This window comes from Chelon labrosus (assembly GCF_963514085.1).
Source record: "Chelon labrosus genome assembly, chromosome: 6".
Lineage (NCBI taxonomy): Eukaryota > Metazoa > Chordata > Actinopteri > Mugiliformes > Mugilidae > Chelon > Chelon labrosus.
The window spans coordinates 22,415,559-22,434,028 of record NC_140342.1 but is presented as its reverse complement, the minus strand read 5'-3'; the positions used below and the strand labels follow the sequence as shown (position 1 = coordinate 22,434,028).

General features: G+C 44.0%; 1 pseudogene across 1 annotated transcript in view; it reads right to left on the bottom strand.

The window, feature by feature from the left end:
* Window positions 1-2,009: 2,009 nt before the first annotated feature.
* Window positions 2,010-18,470, bottom strand: part of LOC311489375 (ATP-sensitive inward rectifier potassium channel 10-like) — a 120,995-nt pseudogene continuing 104,534 nt past the window's right edge. The window contains exons 4-5 of the transcript in view: window positions 2,405-2,530; window positions 2,010-2,282 (exon numbers count right to left, since the gene is read on the bottom strand). The product of the transcript in view is annotated as an ATP-sensitive inward rectifier potassium channel 10-like (transcript). The remainder of the gene's footprint in view (window positions 2,283-2,404; window positions 2,531-18,470) is intronic.

Sequence of the window (18,470 nt, the reverse complement as noted above, 5' to 3'; positions counted from 1 at the left end):
ATTGAGCTAAAGTGCTACGAGATGATCGCTGGAGGAACTCAGAAACCAACATATTACTGTGCTGAGTATTCATGTTAACTGTCAGCCTAAATGACAAACTTCATGGATGTCCTCTAAAAGACACAGAGACTGAGTGACAAAGGAGCGCCCCCTCCTAGCTGCTTAACCCAAACTAACTGCACCCTAGTTTTCATGTGCATACTGTTAAACCATCTGTATTGGGGAAGACAATTTGTCCCAGCCAATACTCCAATACTCCAAAAAAACAGAGCAAAACAGAGCAACTCCTCCTTGTGAGAGAACTGCCACTACAACCTACATGAGTGACACAACTGCTCCAGCTACAACCTCCCCACAGCTATGCACAGCGCAACTTAAAGCCACCATTCTTTTGAACGCAGGTCAACAAAATAGAGAGCACACCATTTACCCCCCTGGTTAACACTACAGTCAAAACCAAGCCACTGTGAGCCTCCCAATTTCACAGCCACGCAAGTGCCAAACGTTCAAAATCGGATGAGCCCCCACTTGTTATGCCCAATTCGTTTGAGAGCACAACTAAATAGGGAGAACCACACAGCGACCAGTTAAGTTAACCATAAGTTTATTTAAACAAAAGAACCAACAGAACACAAACAAACAAGACTATGCTTTGGTGCCTGGAGGCACCAGCCATCCAGGAAGGAGAGGAAGCCATCATAGAAGGGCCAAGCCTTTATAGATGGCCACAGGTGGGGTGGATGTCCCTAATGAAGTGGGAAGAAGCAGGCTGAGAGAATCTGGGAAGGGAGGAGCACAGAGAAGCCAGCAAAACACAAGGTGACTAAGGCCCCGTTTACACGAAGGGAAAACGCAGATATTTCCCTGCGGTTTGGCCTCTCATTTACACGAAAACCCCGTTTTTATCACAGAAAACGATTATTTCTAAAAACTCCGGCCAAAGTGGAGATTTCTGATAACGCCGGTTATGCTGCAGGAAGTAAGAGACGTCTCATAACAACATCACCAACAATGGCCGACTACATGCTCGTGTTCCTGCTGGAGAAGATATTGAGCCTATTAGGGTTACCAGGGCAAAATATCATTTCTCCTTGAGTTTGGTTTCTTCTAAAGCCGATTTGTAAACAGCGCTCAAGCTTTATGCGCATGCTCCGCCTCTTCCTCTCCGTTTTTGGTGAATTTCTGAAACCGAAACAGCGCCACCTATAGGCCTGGAATATGAAGTAGCGTTTTCGGTCGTGCTGAAACGGATCTGTGTGGACGCGGATATTTCTTGAAACGATGCCATCGACAACGGAGAGGGAAAAGATCGTTTTCGTACGTGTAAACGTGGCCTGAGAGGGCCATCACAAGGACTCTTTTCTCAGAGCAAGAGTGAAGCAAAGCACAAAAAGAGGAACGACAGTGGTTCTGCAGTTCTTGTTATATCTATTGTTGGAAGGTTAACATGGGGATATTTTTAAACTCTGCAGTATCACAAAGTACGTTCTTATCGGCTTAAAGTGCATTATTTTGTTCTTTAGAAATACACTAAAAATGAGGTTTGTAAACATTTCATTTGAATATACGATATTCCTGTATCATTAGCTGTCATCATTATACAACTATTAATCACTATATGATACCTCTTGAATGTGGAAATTGGGGTGTTTCATTAGAATTGCACTTGATCATATTAATACAGTTAAACCTTGCATTGCATTTATTTAAGTCTGTAAGTGAGAATCCTGCAGTGTTAATCTGACTCAAGGCAGATGTTTGATTGAAACACTCTTGTCTGAACAAAGTATGGTCAATATCTGAGTCAAACAGGACCAAAATCCTACCACCATAGAAATGACTGTGACACAGTAATTGTTCAAATAACAGCTTATAGTCTCTCCTCAAAATGAACAGAAACACAAACTGTTGCCATGGCTTAGAGAGAAACACAACAGACTCTGGCCATAGACCACATTTTAAGAAACAAGAATGGAAAACATTTGTGTCCACAGTGGTATGTATGACACGTTAGAGAGGATGAAAATAACTGGGTTTTGAAACCATGGTAGTTTCCAAAGGATGTTCCACTACAGACCCACACAAGTTACCACACCAAACATACCTTTTGCTGCCCAGGCTCGCAAGGTGCTGTTGTCATCTATGACGTGGTAGAAGGTGAGGGGCAGGATGAGGAAGGGGCTGTCGCTGGCAGTGTCCACTTGAAAGGGCACGTTTCTCTGATCCAGACGAACCGTCTCACCTTCCTTGGTCAGAGACGTCTGGAGCAGTTTTCCAGTCACCTGAGGAGAAGTTGTTTTTAACTTAACGGGTTCACAGTTTAAAGATTAACTTCGCTGTCAATTTGTTAGACATAGGACTGAATTTAATACTTCTTGTTTATCTCCATCTCCATACAACTTACCTGGCACCCAAGCAAAAGACTCATGTTGGCCACCCGGATCATCAGACAGGGTCGTCCCTCAAAGGTTGACACCACAGCATGCTGGCTAAACTTCACAGTCTCACCTCGCTTCTTTGGCTGTGCAACCTGATCACGGAAAACTCAATCATTCTGACCATCTTTGAAAAGATTCATGCATTTGTTTTTTTTTCACATATACATTACAGTTTTTTTCAGTCGCTAACAAGCGCTTACCCATACTTCAGATATTTTTTCTAAGCTCTTAACACAGACTCACACCTACAAAACACAATTGGCCAAATGGATAATTTTCTTCTCAAAAACACATTTTGTTAAATATATACTAACTCTTCATTTCAAAAACACATCTTTCTCTGCACACACTAACTTTACCAAAACACTGGAAATACGACTCAAAATGAAATTATTCTGTCAAAGAATAACACTTGTTTTCACTTTGCAGGGTACATGCAGTCAATCAAAGTACACCAGGTTTCAAAATACTTGTTATTGTTGACATTACAAAAACTGCATAGACTTTTATGTTTCAGTTTTACAGATATTTGCATGCGAAACATGCAATCCACCGTTTTTACACTAAATTTCTTGGTTGGGAACTGTATGTCCACATGTATTGTTCACATTCAAAGGCATTCCAGTAAAAAGCAAATCATTTTTTTTTTCCCTTTACCGTTTACTACAGGAGGTACAGTAGAAATACTGTTTACAGTATGATAGAACAAAAAAAAAAATTACAGTATTGCTTACAGTGAACAAAATATCCATGAAACACAGAGAGCACTCTCACCCAGATAAAAAGGGGGGGAACTAGAAAAAGCACAAAATTACTGTAACTAATCTCTGTGATCTTCAGGGTTAGGCCACATGTTGTCATCAACATCGCATCTGATATTATCCAAGGGGATGCACCTGGGATGAAACCGCTTGGTATGTCGGATCCATCCTTGGCAATCATCAACTGTGATGTACCTGCAGCCAGCATCCATGGCTTCAAGGAGGGACATCTGGTCATGTGGCCCCTTTAGCCAAAGGGGACCCACAAGGCAGAGGCGACCCCCTGACTACTATGGAATTCATGCACCGCAGCTAAGAACATCTACACAATCCCACAGTACACGCAGTGGTGCTTGTAGCAAGAAGACCGGTCCAAAATCAGCTTCCAAGACTGGAAGCTGATTTTGGACTGATTTTGGATTCCTTTAACCTTTCAAATAAGTAGGCTTTCTAGAGGCAGTAATACCTCTGTCTTGAGTGATCTCCAAGTCAGACTCCTTGAGGAAAAGAAGAGGAGATGAGCTGGAGGAGTTACAGTTTTTGTCCGTTGCTTGAACACGTTTTGCAAAACTTGGCTCAGTGTTTCAAAACTCTTCACACAAGCAAATAAGACACAACACTGGGAAATAAACCATTCACAACTATGTCAAATTGAAACTCTGCTATCAAAACCAAACAATCCTTTGTCAAAATGTCACTCTGATGACAAAATGATACCCACTTGCATCATATGAATACACTGTCAGATCAGCAGCAACACACTAGTCTGCTTTATATAAAACACAGCAGTCTTTTGTTTTCACCATTTTTATTCAGTCCCACAGATGGAAAGTTTTCACAACAACCAAAAATTGAAATACTCAAAATCATTACATTACAGTAGTGTATTTTACAGTACAGTAAATTCAGTTAAAGCAAAAATAAAACAAAAATAAAACACATAATACACTACTGTAAACACAGAAAAACACAATTCTGCACAAATGGGCTTATGGATCCTGCTGTCTGTTGGCGTCCACCCCATTAGGTCTTCTAGCCATTCTGTAGAAAAATGCAACCACAAATTGTTATTGTTTGCTTCTTTTTTTTTTTTACAGTACTGAATATACTGTTCTTTACTATATTTACCACACACAGTACTGAAACATCTCAACACATGATCACGGTATGTTTCACAAAACTACCGCTTTTGTTCAAAAAGGAGCATTAGCCACCCTGCAGTACAGTACATGTGATACGGTAACGCGTTATGGTACAGTACTGTAAATACTCTAGATACAGTCTGAGTAGAGTAGAGAGTTGAAGACATACCTGTTTTCCAATGTCCTTATTATAGATGAAACTGTGAAACGGCTTAGATTAGGGTGGACTCTCTGCCCAGCTTCCCTCATAGTCAGGCCATGGTTTATGACATGGTCCACCAAAGTTGCTCTTATGTCATCCAAAATAATGGTCCTTGCATGGTCTCTTCGACCAGTGTGTAGTGTACAGGAGCAAGTGTCTTGCAGAAAGGAGCAAGTGTGTTACAGAATTTCAACTAAAGTGCAAAGCAGCGCTTTTGTTTAAGGTATGGTTACACTTTGTTTAAGGTATAGTAACAACAACTTCAAGTTATGTTACTTTGGTTTAAGCAAGTGTCTATAGTGTTCAAGCAACTGGCAAAAACTGTAACTCCCCCACTTTCATAAATTGCCTATCCCAGTGCCCCTTAGATTCATCCCATGCCTCAGCCATTACCGCAAACCCTACCCTCCATCCAGGCTACCACCTCTACTGTCCAGTCATACATTCTCCCTCTGCCTGCTGATGCCATACTACCATCTCTCTCTAACCACCATGCACCTCTAACTTTAAGCTTAGACCAAGCCCCTAATCAGAGGGCCCTACGGGGTCTGAATTAAAATGTGGCTCTCATGTGGATACACTTCTCAGTAAACTGTACAGTACAGAGATGGATTTGTTGAACACTGCATTAACCGAGGCATTCTAACTGGACAGGCAACCAAAACTTATTCCCTCCTTGACCTTTCGACCTGGCTACAGTTGAAATCAAGAGCCAAACGCATATCAGAGAAGGCCGTGGAATTTCATAGACAAGAAAGACAGCAAACTGGAAAACGTCAGCCCTCCAACGAGTCTCCTCTGTCTACTTGTCAACCTTTGATGAAAATGGCACATTGAGAGCACACTTCGAGGAGAAGTTAAATGCTAATCCTACTATTAAACCTAAACCTTACTGCCCCTGAAACGAGAAATGAGAAATGGATCAGTGAGAAAGGGAAATGCACTAAATGTGGGACAACACATAAAATGGACAAATGCACTTTGAAAAGGCCATGTAACGTTTGTAGAGATTCACTTAACCATTCTCCGTGATCTCCATATAACTAAATCGGCCACTGTGATGTTTTCACCCGGTATTTCCCCACATCATATCGTTGAATACAACAACAAGCACAGAGTTGTATTTGACTGCTCCTTTGAGTATATGGGACAAAATCTGAACAGATGTCTTCTGCCTGGTCCAACACTTGGCCCTTCTCTGCTTGGGGTTCTCCTCAGATTCTGCCAACATCCCATTGCAATCTGTGGAGATATTAAAGATATGTTCCATCAGGTGCACCTTCTGAATGAAGACAAGTCTTTACTGCGTTTTATATGGAGAGGGATGCAGCTGGAGCAAGAGCTGAGTGTGTATGAATGGCAAGTCTTGCCTTTTGGAACAACCTGTAGCCCATGCTGCGCCATCTATGCAGTCAACAAACATGTCCAAGATCATTGTGATGGAAATGAGGAGGTTCTTCAATCTGTCAAACAAAGTTTTTACGTTGATAACTGCCTCCAAAGTTTTCCATCTTCTCACAAAGCCAAGTCACTCATTGACAAGATGTGACCTCTGCTGGCTAAGGGTGGCTTTGACATTAGACAATGGGCTAGTATTGATGCAGCTGTCATACACCACTTTCCACCAGATGCAAAGTCCAAGACAAGTGAGGCTCTCAGGGAATGGAGACCCTAAAGAACTGACATTAGGTCTCCAATGGAATTGTCTGACAGACATACTGAGCTACAAAACTAAATCTATCATCTGCCATCAACCTACAATGAGGAACATATACAGGGTGCTGGCAAGTCAATATGATCCTCTGGGCTATCTGCCTCCCTTTACAACCAGAGCAAAGATCCTGGTACAAGACCTATGGAAACAGGAAAGAGGATGGGATAACATCATTAAAACAGATAGCTTGTTGAAGCAATGGCAAGCATGGGAGCTGGAACTGCAAAATCTCCCTGACATTCACATCGCTTGCTGTTATCTACCCACCTGCTCGAACTTAGCCACATCAGAATCCCACATGCATGTGTTCTGCGACCCTTCAGATCGTGTCTATGGTGCAGTCGCTTACCTATGGCTTAAGGACAAAGTTGAAAACATCCATGTCAGCTTCATTATGGCCAGGTCTCGTATAGCTCCTAAACGCCAGATTTCTATCCCTCGTCTTGAGCTGTGTGCAGCTTTAGCAGGTGATCAGCTGTCTCATCTTCTCAGTTCTGAGCTCACTATTCCCCAACGGTCTGTGACATTATGGACTGCTTCGACAACAGTCTTGTCGTGGTTGACCTCTGACTCCTGCCGTTACAAGGTGTTTGTTGGAACCAGAATAGCTGAGATTCAGACTCTGACTGACATAAGGAGCTGGAGGTAGTCCACTCAAATAACCCAGCTGATACAGGGCACAGGGCACAACAGGGCAAAACACTCCTTGAGCTCCTCTTAAATGCTAACTGCTGGTCGATCAATCCACTTGTACCAGCTGAACCAGAACCAGTTGAGAAAATCAAGAAGTCGATGTTCTGTGGAACAGTGATGTCAAATGGCTTAAACCTTCCTGATCTGAAGAAGTACAGCAACTGGGATGACTTAATAAAGGAAACAAAGACTATGATTTATGGGGTGGCGGATTACAGTTCAAACATAGCCCAATGCCACATAGACTCAGAGAAGCACCTTCTGCAAAGAGCTCAATCAGAGTGTTTCCCTGAGGAGATAAATGCCTTTAAAGGTGAAAAATCTATTCCCAGGAATAGCAAATACTTCCCCTGTCTCCTGAATATGACCCTGAACTTGATCCGAGTGGGAGGCTGACTTCAAAAACCAGAGACCCTCGACTATGACATCATTCATCCAATGGTATTGGATCTAGGACATTATGTAACCAGACTTATTATCAAGCATTATGATGAGAAACTACTCCACCCAGGCCCTGAGCACGTCCTGGGAAAAATAAGACGGAGGTACTGGATTCTGCGTGGTCGTCAAGCCATTCGCGAGCATCAACGACTGTCAGAAGTGCAGGACTAAACCAGGACTAAACCCAAAATGGCAGACCTTCCTCCAGCTCGTCTTCGATTGTCAAAGCCCCTATTCTGGTCCACAGGCATGGACTGTTTTGGACCTTTCACAGCGAAAATTGGTCGCCGCACAGAGAAATGATGGGGCATACTCTTTAAATGCTTAACAACACGCTGTGTACATCTTGAACTGCTTGATGATGGCCTTCAGAAGATTTGTCTCACGCAGAGGAAAACCCTTTGAACTTCTCTCTGATTGTGGAACAAATTTCACAGCAGGAGAGCTAAAAAAAAACGCTTTCCAGGCTATGGCATTGGACTTGAAGCAGAAATTAGCCCATACACAGGTGAGATTTCGGTTCAATCCTCCATCTGCTGGGAACATGAAATAAAATCAGTTAAAATGGCCCTTTATGTTGCATTGGGAAAACAAACAACAACAGACACAGTCTTGCACACAGTACTGGTTGAAGTTGAAGGCATCCTTAATTCAAAGCCCCTTGGATATGTCTCTTCGGACCTTGCCGATCCAGATCCCGTAACACCAAATACACTATATTACCAAAAGTATTCGCTCACCCATTCAAATGATCAGAATCAGGTGTTCTAATCACTTGGCCTGGCCCCAGGTGTATAAATTCAAGCACTCAGGCATGCAGACTGTGAAACAAGACATTTGTGAAAGAATGGGCCGCTCTCAGGAGCTCAGTGAATTCCAGCGTGGAACTGTCATAGGATGCCACTTGTGCAACAAATCCAGTCGTGAAATTTCCTCGCTCCTAAATATTCCACAGTCAACTGTCAGCTCTATTATAACAAAATGGAAGCGTTTGGGAAAAACAGCAACTCAGCCACGAAGTGGTAGGCCACGTAAAGTGACGGAGAGGGGTCAGCGGATGCTGAAGCGCATAGTGCAAAGAGGTCGCCGACTTTCTGCACAGTCAATTGCTACAGAGCTACAAACTTCATGTGACCTTCAGATTAGCCCAAGTACAGTACGCAGAGAGCTTCATGGAATGGGTTTCCATGGCCGAGCAGCTGCAGCCAAGCCACACATCACCAAGTGCAATGCAAGGCGTCGGATGCAATGGTGTAAAGCACGCCGCCACTGGCCTCTAGAGCAGTGGAGACGCGTTCTCTGGAGTGATGAATCACGCTTTTCCATCTGGCAATCTGATGGACGAGTCTGGGTTTGGAGGTTGCCAGGAGAACGGTACATTTCAGATTGCATTGTGCCAACTGTGAAATTTGGTGGAGGAGGAATTATGGTATGGGGTTGTTTTTCAGGAGCTGGGCTTGGCCCCTTAGTTCCAGTGAAAGGAACATTGAATGCTTCAGGATACCAAAACATTTTGGACAATTCCATGCTCCCAACCTTGTGGGAACAGTTTGGAGCGGGCCCCTTCCTCTTCCAACATGACTGTGCACCAGTGCACAAAGCAAGGTCCATAAAGACGTGGATGACAGAGTCTGGTGTGGATGAACTTGACTGGCCTGCACAGAGTCCTGACCTGAACCCGATAGAACACCTTTGGGATGAATTAGAGCGGAGACTGAGAGCCAGGCCTTCTCGACCAACATCAGTGTGTGACCTCACCAATGCGCTTTTGGAAGAATGGTCAAAAATTCCTATAAACACTCTCCTCAACCTTGTGGACAGTCTTCCCAGAAGAGTTGAAGCTGTAATAGCTGCAAAAGGTGGACCGACATCATATTGAATTCTATGAGTTAGGAATGGGATGGCACTTCAGTTCATAGAATGAGTAAAGGCAGGTGAGCGAATACTTTTGGTAATATAGTGTATGTTGCTGATGGGGCGGCTTGACTCCTCACTTCCTCAGGCCAACTACTGCTCAAGTGAACTCCTTGGCAGAAGGACATGGCGTCACAGTCAGATAACTCTTCAAACCATGCAAAAATGGAAATCTGACATGGAAAACTTGGATTCAGGTCAGGTTGTGATGATTGTTGACTCCCAGTATCCTCGAGCTTCATGGCCTATTGGAATGATAACCGAAGTATACCCAGGGAAGGATGGAAAGGTGCGTAGTGCTAAGGTCAGTATCCAGGGACGAGAATATGTACGACCTGTTGCCAGATTATTCCCACTTCCTGAGATCACAGATTAAAGTAAATAAACGTATTTGCTGCACAAATCCAGGGGCGGCTGTTACCAACTGCAATCTCAGTTCTCCTGTCTGGAGGAGAGCCAGGTAGGATGGAGATGTGGGTGCCTCCCACTGATTCTCCCACTTTATAAATATAGAAGTGGATGAGGCCTTCCTTCTTTTTCTCCCTTTGTCTCCAGACTCCGCATGTGTAGGTGCGCAACAGAGTTTGCCATGTGTGTTTTGACTCGCTTCATTGTAAGTATCTTAACATGTTTCAATGCATTATTTTATAACATGACCAAGTTTAGAGTGGAACTTTTGGTTTGATTTACTTTATGGATGATTCCTTAAGTATTTTTGATTTAGAATATTAATTGTATTTTATTTGCTAGTATATTGTTGCATTTATCAGGCATGATTTACATTGCCCTTTCCTTTCTTTTAGAACCATGGCACTTGGTAGCATCAGCACTAAAGTTTGAGACAAATAAACTAAAAGAAAAGCAACCTCTGTTTCCTGGTGGTTTGTGTGGCTCCAGTTGAACCGTGATATCCACAACAACAATAAACACCAACATCTAAGAACATTTATTTTATTTTTTTTGCGGCGCCGGTTGAAGCTGGCAGCTGCTTGCAACAGCTCTTACTCTATCTCTCTTTTTTCCGAATTTAATTCACTTTTTGCTTCCCTTTTTGTGGACATTACTTTTGTATATGTTTTTTTCAGACAGCATTGCACTTTTTTAGTTTTGTTTTTTATTGGGAGTTTCGCCATGGCCAAATATTTTTAACAACATCCAGACCGTTACTATGCAGGAAGCCGGCGGCGTAACTATGCGAGAAGCGGCCAGCGTGCGCATTGGTTACAGGAGGGAGCGGCTGATCGCCCTGCGTGGCGCTGTGGTTTTCCCTCGGGACGGACATGATATCCCTCCGGAGATGCTTCGTGGGACCCGCCATGGATCCCGAGCAGGAAAACTACATCGAGAAGAGAAGAGACGCTTCACTTTTCAGCGCTGTTTTCTCCGTAACCATGGGCAATGTGAGATCGCTGCTATATAAAACGTTCGAACTGGCCGCACTCTGCAGGCTCTGTGGTGGCGTCGGCCATCCTATGTGGAATGGTCTGGAGCAGTGGCATCGCAGAGAGGGAAAGGAAGAAGCTGGAAAAGATCATCAGGAAGTCCAGCTCTGTCCTGGGCTGCCCTTTGGACTCGGTGGGGGAGGTGGGTGATGGGGGAGTTCTGGCTGAACTGTTCTCCATGCTGGACGATGAGTCTGGCCCCCCCTCCATGGTGACCTGATGGGACTGAGGAGCAGCTTCAGTGGCAGACTGCTTCACCCTCGATGTGCGAAGGAAAGATACAGAAGGTCTTTCCTTCCTGCTGCTGTTAGGCTCCATGGCGAGCACTCCTAATATGTGCAATATGTCTATTATCTGTTCTATCTCTGTCATTTCTGTATGCTGTTGCAAACTGCAATTTCCCCATTGTGGGACTATTAAAGGTTTTCTTATTCTTATTATTCTTATGTTAGATTACATTTATGAATTAAAGTGCTACTCATTTTTGGTTTGTTTAATAAAATGTAATAAAAAAAAGAAAATCTGTTAAAATGAAGATGTGAGTGGGTAAAGCCAACTAGTATTCAACTGAAGCAAGGTTTTTCATAACTATTCCTTTTTATTTATTTGAACTTCAGTAGAAATTTAATCTATTTAGGTCAGTTTACACAACACATACAGTAACCTTGTCAGTCTATACAACACATCAACCACATTGAACACAGTGCCCTTTTATATCTGCCTATGCAACACATGAGGGGCAGAGTTTTACTGTGTGTGTGATACAAATGTACTTCTTGCACAAGTTTTTGCATCCCACAGGGATTCTGTAGATTTCTCTGGTTGCATCCTTATCACAATGCGTAGTGGCTTCTTTCTTGGGCAAGAAGACCATTCAATTTCACCATTTTCTGACATCCATATTTCTTCACTTGCTAGTTACTGATGGTCTTGTCCTGGTCCTGGGGTTGGCTGTTGATGGGCCGGTCCTGGCTGCTGACAGGCTGGCCCTATGGTTTGTCTTCATTTTGGAAGTAGCCGATGCTCAATCTCATCGTCTTCTTCAAAGTCACTGTCAGACTTTGACTTTACAGAATGTGATGCTCACATTCAGAAACCTCTTCCTCTACATCATCATAAAAAGTTTCTCTCTCTTCCAAAAATCAGTTGCAAGGTCCTGTGAGCAGAGAATCTTTTGGCCATCTTGATGATCAGTGTCATGCCTCCAATTTGAAGCTGGGATACAGTACGAGCAAATAAAGATAGATAGTAAAATGTGCGTGAACGTGGGAGCAAACAGGTGTCAGTGCTTGAATTTTGCAACAATGCTGCAACCATATGCGGGAACAGCAGAAACACAAAGCTCGCGCTCACACACACACACACGCGCATGCACACACACACGTGACCCACACACATACACACACTAACAACAGGCCCAGACAGGAGACAGAACTTAAAGTTACAAAGGACCTACAATTTCCACACTTTTATTAGCCCCGAACATCCTTTGAGGAATATAAACGTGTAGGGGGTTGTACAGTGTGGGGTCATTAAAAAAAATTTCTGATATCTGTTATCCACAGAAAATGAGCCAAGGCCAGTGATTCTGAGTTTGAAAAAAATAATTAATTGTATTATTTTTCTTTTGATAAAAAATGAAAATGGGTCCCACAGACCCGAACACCATACAAAGGTTAAGTTTTACAATACAGGCCTGCATTTACTCATTTGTTTAGCAACTAACCTGTGTTTCACTTATATAGAAAGTAGCACATGTATGATTAAAAACACAGAGGATGACATGTCTGAAGTTCCCATGTTGCACATAATGTTATTGCAGTTTGTTCTTCCGTTCTCCAATGTACAGCACTTTGTTTCAGCTGTGGTTGTTTTTAAAGTGCTTTATAAATAAAGCTGAGTTGAGTTGAGTTCTCACATCTTCATGTGGCCTCTTCTCTTTGGTGCAAAATTCTGAGCTAAAACCTGAGTAAGTAATTTTAAAACTTCACAAAAACTACAACACCGGAGAAATATGCTAATGCTTGTGTAGGGTGTACAGCAGGCATGTTATCAGTGCCCTTTTAGTATTGTTTTTAAATTTTATTTATATATATATAATTTTTATTTTTAGCATTTAGTGTCCTGTGCAGACACAATTTTTTCTGAGAACTATAGTTTCTGAGAAGATGTCTGTCGAAAGTTTGTCCATCATTCCAGGGCATACGTTGTAGCACAGTGGTTCCCAAACTTTTCACAGTGTCAAGGTTTATCCCGGGAAGGTAGAACCCAAGTGCAGGACGAAGTGTGACGAGGCAGGAGTGAGCAAAAACTGATTTTATTTACACAAAAGGAAACAAAAAGCACTGCAGAAAAAGCAGGAACTCCAGCAAACAAAAAACAAAAAAGGTGACATGAGACCCGAGACAAAAAACAGGGAGCACTAGAGACACACACAGGAGTAGCAAAAAACACTAGAAACACATCAGGGAGGCAAAAACACAGAAGAGCCCCAAAAAAAAAAAAAAAAAAACATGGAAAATGACGCGACAAGGAACAAAGGGGCAGGCAGGGCTATATATGCACACACGAGGAACAGAGGGGTGACGAGACACAGGTGAAGCAAATCAAGCGACAAGGTGAAACCAATTACACAATCAACACAGAAACACAGGGAGTAAAACAGCAAATCAAAAACTCAACAAAATAAAACAGGAAACAGGAAGACAAGAAACATAAATGAAACTCAAAACGCAAACACAGAAACCACAGAAACACAACCATCACACACAGCCCGTACCCCTTCAGGCATTTGACCTCCAGCCATGTACCGCCTACTCTCACACACTTGTAGCAGCTAGAAAAAGAAATGTCTGTGAGCCTGCCTCCACCCCCACCACCCACATTTAGCATGCATAACATATGGGCTGACTGGTGGTAGTGAGGAGTCTCTGGAAGGGCAATTTATCCGTTTTAGCCATTTATCCATTTTTGGCGGTTAGCCGGGCGCCCTAGTTTACCTCAGACTGATGACTTGACAGCTCAAATGACAGAAAGTTATCAGAATTGTTGACGACATAATTTAAAGACCCAATCACGAACGAGATTCGTTTGTGTCTGGGGGGAAAAATAACTGTAGCGAGTATAGCTATCATCAGGAGATTTGCACCTGCCCACCAATCACAGACATTTCAGGGAATCTGTGTCTTTCTTATTTAGGTGACCTAGCGCTAGCTACATTAGCAGCAAACTGATACATAGCTTCAAAGACAGTTGTCCTACAATCCAGCTATGAACATAATTGACTCACATGAAAAACAGTCTTTTGATTTTTCATTTAGGTGAAGAATCAGAAAATGGGAAAACAACCCGTTATCCATTTTTTTCAGTTTCATAATGTAATCAGGCTGAGTTCAGTATCAACTCTTTCGCATACAGCCTACGTCACTTTGCGTACCCCTGGAGGCACACATACCCCAGAATGGGAATCGTCTTATCTGTCTGTCCTTTTCCATTCCAGGTTTTCACTTTTTAAACAACTTTATTTAGCTTTAGCAACATGGTTACAAACATGATATTCACCTGTGCATGTCCTGACGTCTTCTAAAAGTCATATTTACATAGCTGTTATCATGCTAGCTAGCTAGCTTACTTTTCAAAAAAATAACTTTTGGCTAGTTGTTTTAATTTAACGTTAGCTCTTATAACGTTAATTATCCCCTGTAGTAATTCTAGATAGTATACTAGAAGGCAAATCAACATTAAAACGAACTGACAACATGTTATATTGTTCTCAAATGTTAATTAAACACATTTGCTGTACTTACCTTAATTCGTCCAACTATGACATACCGATGTAGTGGATTAATCCCCGCAATCCGCAATACTCTCCTGTTACCGGTAGGAGCGCTAGTGCAAGAAAAGAAAACGACCCAGTGGGTCGTTTTCCAGAGCATGTACAAACGACCACTGTGGTTGTATAAGTTGGAGGACTTGTTGCGCTATTTTGTTTGTTGTTCGTCAACTGTCTACAGAAATAAATCCCCCTGGCGATTTGTAAGCCTTTGACATAGCCTAACATTAATTAATGGAGTGTGTTCTGGGAAAAAAACATATTAGCTGATGAAGTCGCATATTGGATCTGCTGATAAACGTTGCTCTACCTCTCTTCCACATAATGGGCCGACAGTCACTTTGCAGAATTGGGCCATATACGTTTAGTGTCCGCCTACAGCTTCATATTTCATTTTTGCCACGATACTGATCAATGTCCGTTCTTGAAGTATCAGGCCACACACTGTATGAGATCTGTCTGCCGAACTTGTTTTGAACACTGGCAGTAGCCCATCAAACCATAATCGGGCCAAGTAAAGAAACAAAGTAGTCAGCCCAACTACTGCATGTCAGTGTCGGCCCATTCAACGGGGGACAGTGCCTCAGTCATATGGAACTCTGCCGACAGTGGCAGCACTCAGCCAAGATCGGGCCGACTGTGTTTGCTGTGGTTCAGCCGACACAGACCTCGGCTGACACTGCCGGCATTCAGCCGACTAGGCTTGCTATCTGGGTGGTGTAGCAGATGTCTTCTGGTGGGCAAGAAGAAAAGAAGTTAAATTCATTCCTTGTGTGGATTAAGGATTTTGGAGGTCATTGCTCAAACTAGCTGGATAAAAGGTCTATCATTGATGAACTTTAACATACATAATAATACTTACAGTACTGGCCTCCAAATTCACTAGATCCCAAACTGATCAAGTATCTGTGGGATGATTCACAGAGGACACTCCCCTCAACACATAGGACTCAAAGACGACAGTGGCCGAGAGCTCAACGCACTGCAACTGGAGAAAACACGTGCAAATAGACTTACAACGTGCTGCAAATACAGTAATGCACTGCAAACTCACACAATGGAAATGTTTCCAGGGGACCCTAAAAAGCGACGGACCTTGTTTGCTCAAAACCCTGATCCTCACCTGAGTTAATGACAACTTCTCGGCTGTGTTTGAGGTTTTGGTCTATTTTAAATACAAATAATACCTGGCTGCTTTGCTGCAACTCCTAACAGAACATCCCAGAAATGTTTCCTTCACTTTATTCAGTAGCCTAAGTGAATTGATTATTTACATGTAGTCTTCCACCATAGCTCCGGTGTGTTAGCAAGGTTAATGGGAGGCTAGCGGGAGCTTGTCATGGTTATCAAACCAGCACCGAAATCGAAACTTAATATTGAAGTTTTAGAATTTAGATGAGGCATTTAGCAAATAATAACATAAAGGTTAATGTAGCTGAACCTGTTGTGGTTTTGCTCTGACACTTTTATCATGTTTGCAGGTCTCTCTGATGGTGTCTCCATCTGTCTGGTGAAGACAGTCGTGTTCTCTGTTGGTCTGATCATGACACGCCAGGTTAAAGAGGAGGACTCAGACGCAGAGGTAGCGAAAAGCAAAGGATAATTTATTCTTAACGAACATAAGCTATCAAAAAACAAAACAAAGTATCAAACAAAAAATCACTCCAAGGAGGCAAAACGAGACTATGAATAATCAAGAACAAAAAAAAAAAAAAAACTTAGCTATGACTTGATGTACGTAGGCTGGTATGCACAAAGAATCGACGACACGATACGTGACACACTGGCACAAGACAGGGGAAAACGCAGACCATATATACACAGGAGGGTAATGGGGAACAGGTGGAAACAATCGGGAAGACAATCAGACCGGTGACACAAGAGGAAGGGCAAGTGACCTGAAATGAGAGGAGAGTTAGACTTTCAAAATAAAAACAGGAAACCACGAGACAATACGAAAACAATTCACTGCTGTGTGACAGAACCCCCCCGTCTAGGGCCGACTCCTGACGGCCCAGGCTGATCCCTATGAAAATCCCTTATCAATTGTGGACTCATAACAAAACGTGACGGCACCCATTGTCTCTCTTCGGGACCATACCCTTCCCAGTCCACTAAATACTGCTTCCCTCTGCCCCGGTTGCGTACTGCCAACAGCTGTTTCACCTTGTATACCAGACCCCCGTCTACCAGTTCAGGTGGTGGCGGAGGCGCGACAGTCGGGACCAGGGGACTCTCTTTGGCTGGTTTTACCTGGCTAACGTGAAAGGTAGGATGGACTCGAAGGGATCGGGGCAGGCGAAGGCGAACCGCTGAAGGGCCGATGATCTTAGTGATCGGAAACGGACCCACGAACCGTGGAGCCAGCTTCTTGGATGGAACTTTGAGGCGGAGATCCTTGGCTGAAAGCCATACCTTCTGGCCAGGCTGGTAGACGGGCGCGGGTCGTCTCCTGCGGTCCGCAGCCTTCTTAACGCGGTCTCCTTGGCGAATTAACACCTGTCTGGCGGCTGCCCAGATACGGCGGCAGCGGCGGATCATGGCATAGGCTGAGGGGACGGAAACTTCTGGCTCATTCTCTGCGAAGACAGGTGGTTGGTATCCAAAAACACATTTAAACGGTGAATACCCTGTGGCAGAAGTGGGAAGGGAGTTGTGTGCGTATTCCACCCAGACCAGGTGTTTGCTCCATGTCGAGGGATTCTGGGACACTAGACACCGGAGGCCGGTTTCCAGTTGTTGGTTTAGGCGTTCGGTCTGGCCGTTGGCCTCTGGGTGGTATCCTGATGTCAGGCTGGCCTTGGCTCCAATGAGGTGACAGAACTCCTTCCAGAACCGGGACACGAACTGGGGCCCCCGATCGGAAATGATGTCCTTGGGAAATCCATGAACTCTGAAGATATGGTTAATCATGATATCTGCTGTTTCTTTGGCTGAAGGCAGTTTCGGCAGAGCAATGAATCTTGCCATCTTAGAGAACCTGTCCACTACTGTGAGTACTGTGGTGTTACCTTGAGAGATCGGGAGCCCTGTGACGAAGTCCATGGAGATGTCGGCCCACGGTCTGGAAGGAATATGAAGCGGTTGCAGCAGTCCCATGCGTGCACCGGTGGACGTCTTGTTCCTGGCACAGACCGAACAAGCCTCTACGTACTCCCGGACCTCCGGTTCCATGGACGGCCACCAGAATCTCCGGGAAATGGCGAACATGGTTCTCCGAACTCCCGGATGGCAGGAAAGCAGCGAGGTATGAGCCCAATGAATCACCTGTGGGCGTAACTCCACGGGAATGAACAATCGATTCTCAGGACACCCACTAGGTGGCGGAGTCTCACCATTAGCCTGCTTTACCTTCTTTTCTATCGGCCAAGTCACCACTCCAACCACACAGGTCAGTGGAAGGATAGGTTCTGGTTCCTTGGCCATCGGCTCGGGGTCGTAAAGACGTGACAGGGCGTCTGGCTTGACATTCCGAGACCCCGGCCTGTAAGAAAGAACAAAAGAGAATCTGTTAAAAAACAGCGCCCACCTGGCCTGGCGTGAGTTCAGTCTTTTTGCCTTTCTGATGTACTCCAAGTTCTTGTGATCCGTCCAAACTATAAACGGGTGTTGAGCTCCCTCCAGCCAGTGCCGCCATTCCTCCAGCGCCACCTTGACCGCCAACAGCTCACGGTTGCCGACGTCATAATTCCGTTCAGCCTTGGACAGCCGCCGAGACAAGAAGGCACAGGGGTGCATCTTACCATCCCGCTCTGAACGCTGAGACAGGATAGCCCCGATCCCCTCGTTGGATGCATCGACTTCCACCACAAACTGCCGCTGGGGGTCTGGTAAGGTGAGGATGGGAGCCGAGGTGAAACGGCGCTTGAGGGTCTGGAAAGCCGTCTCTGC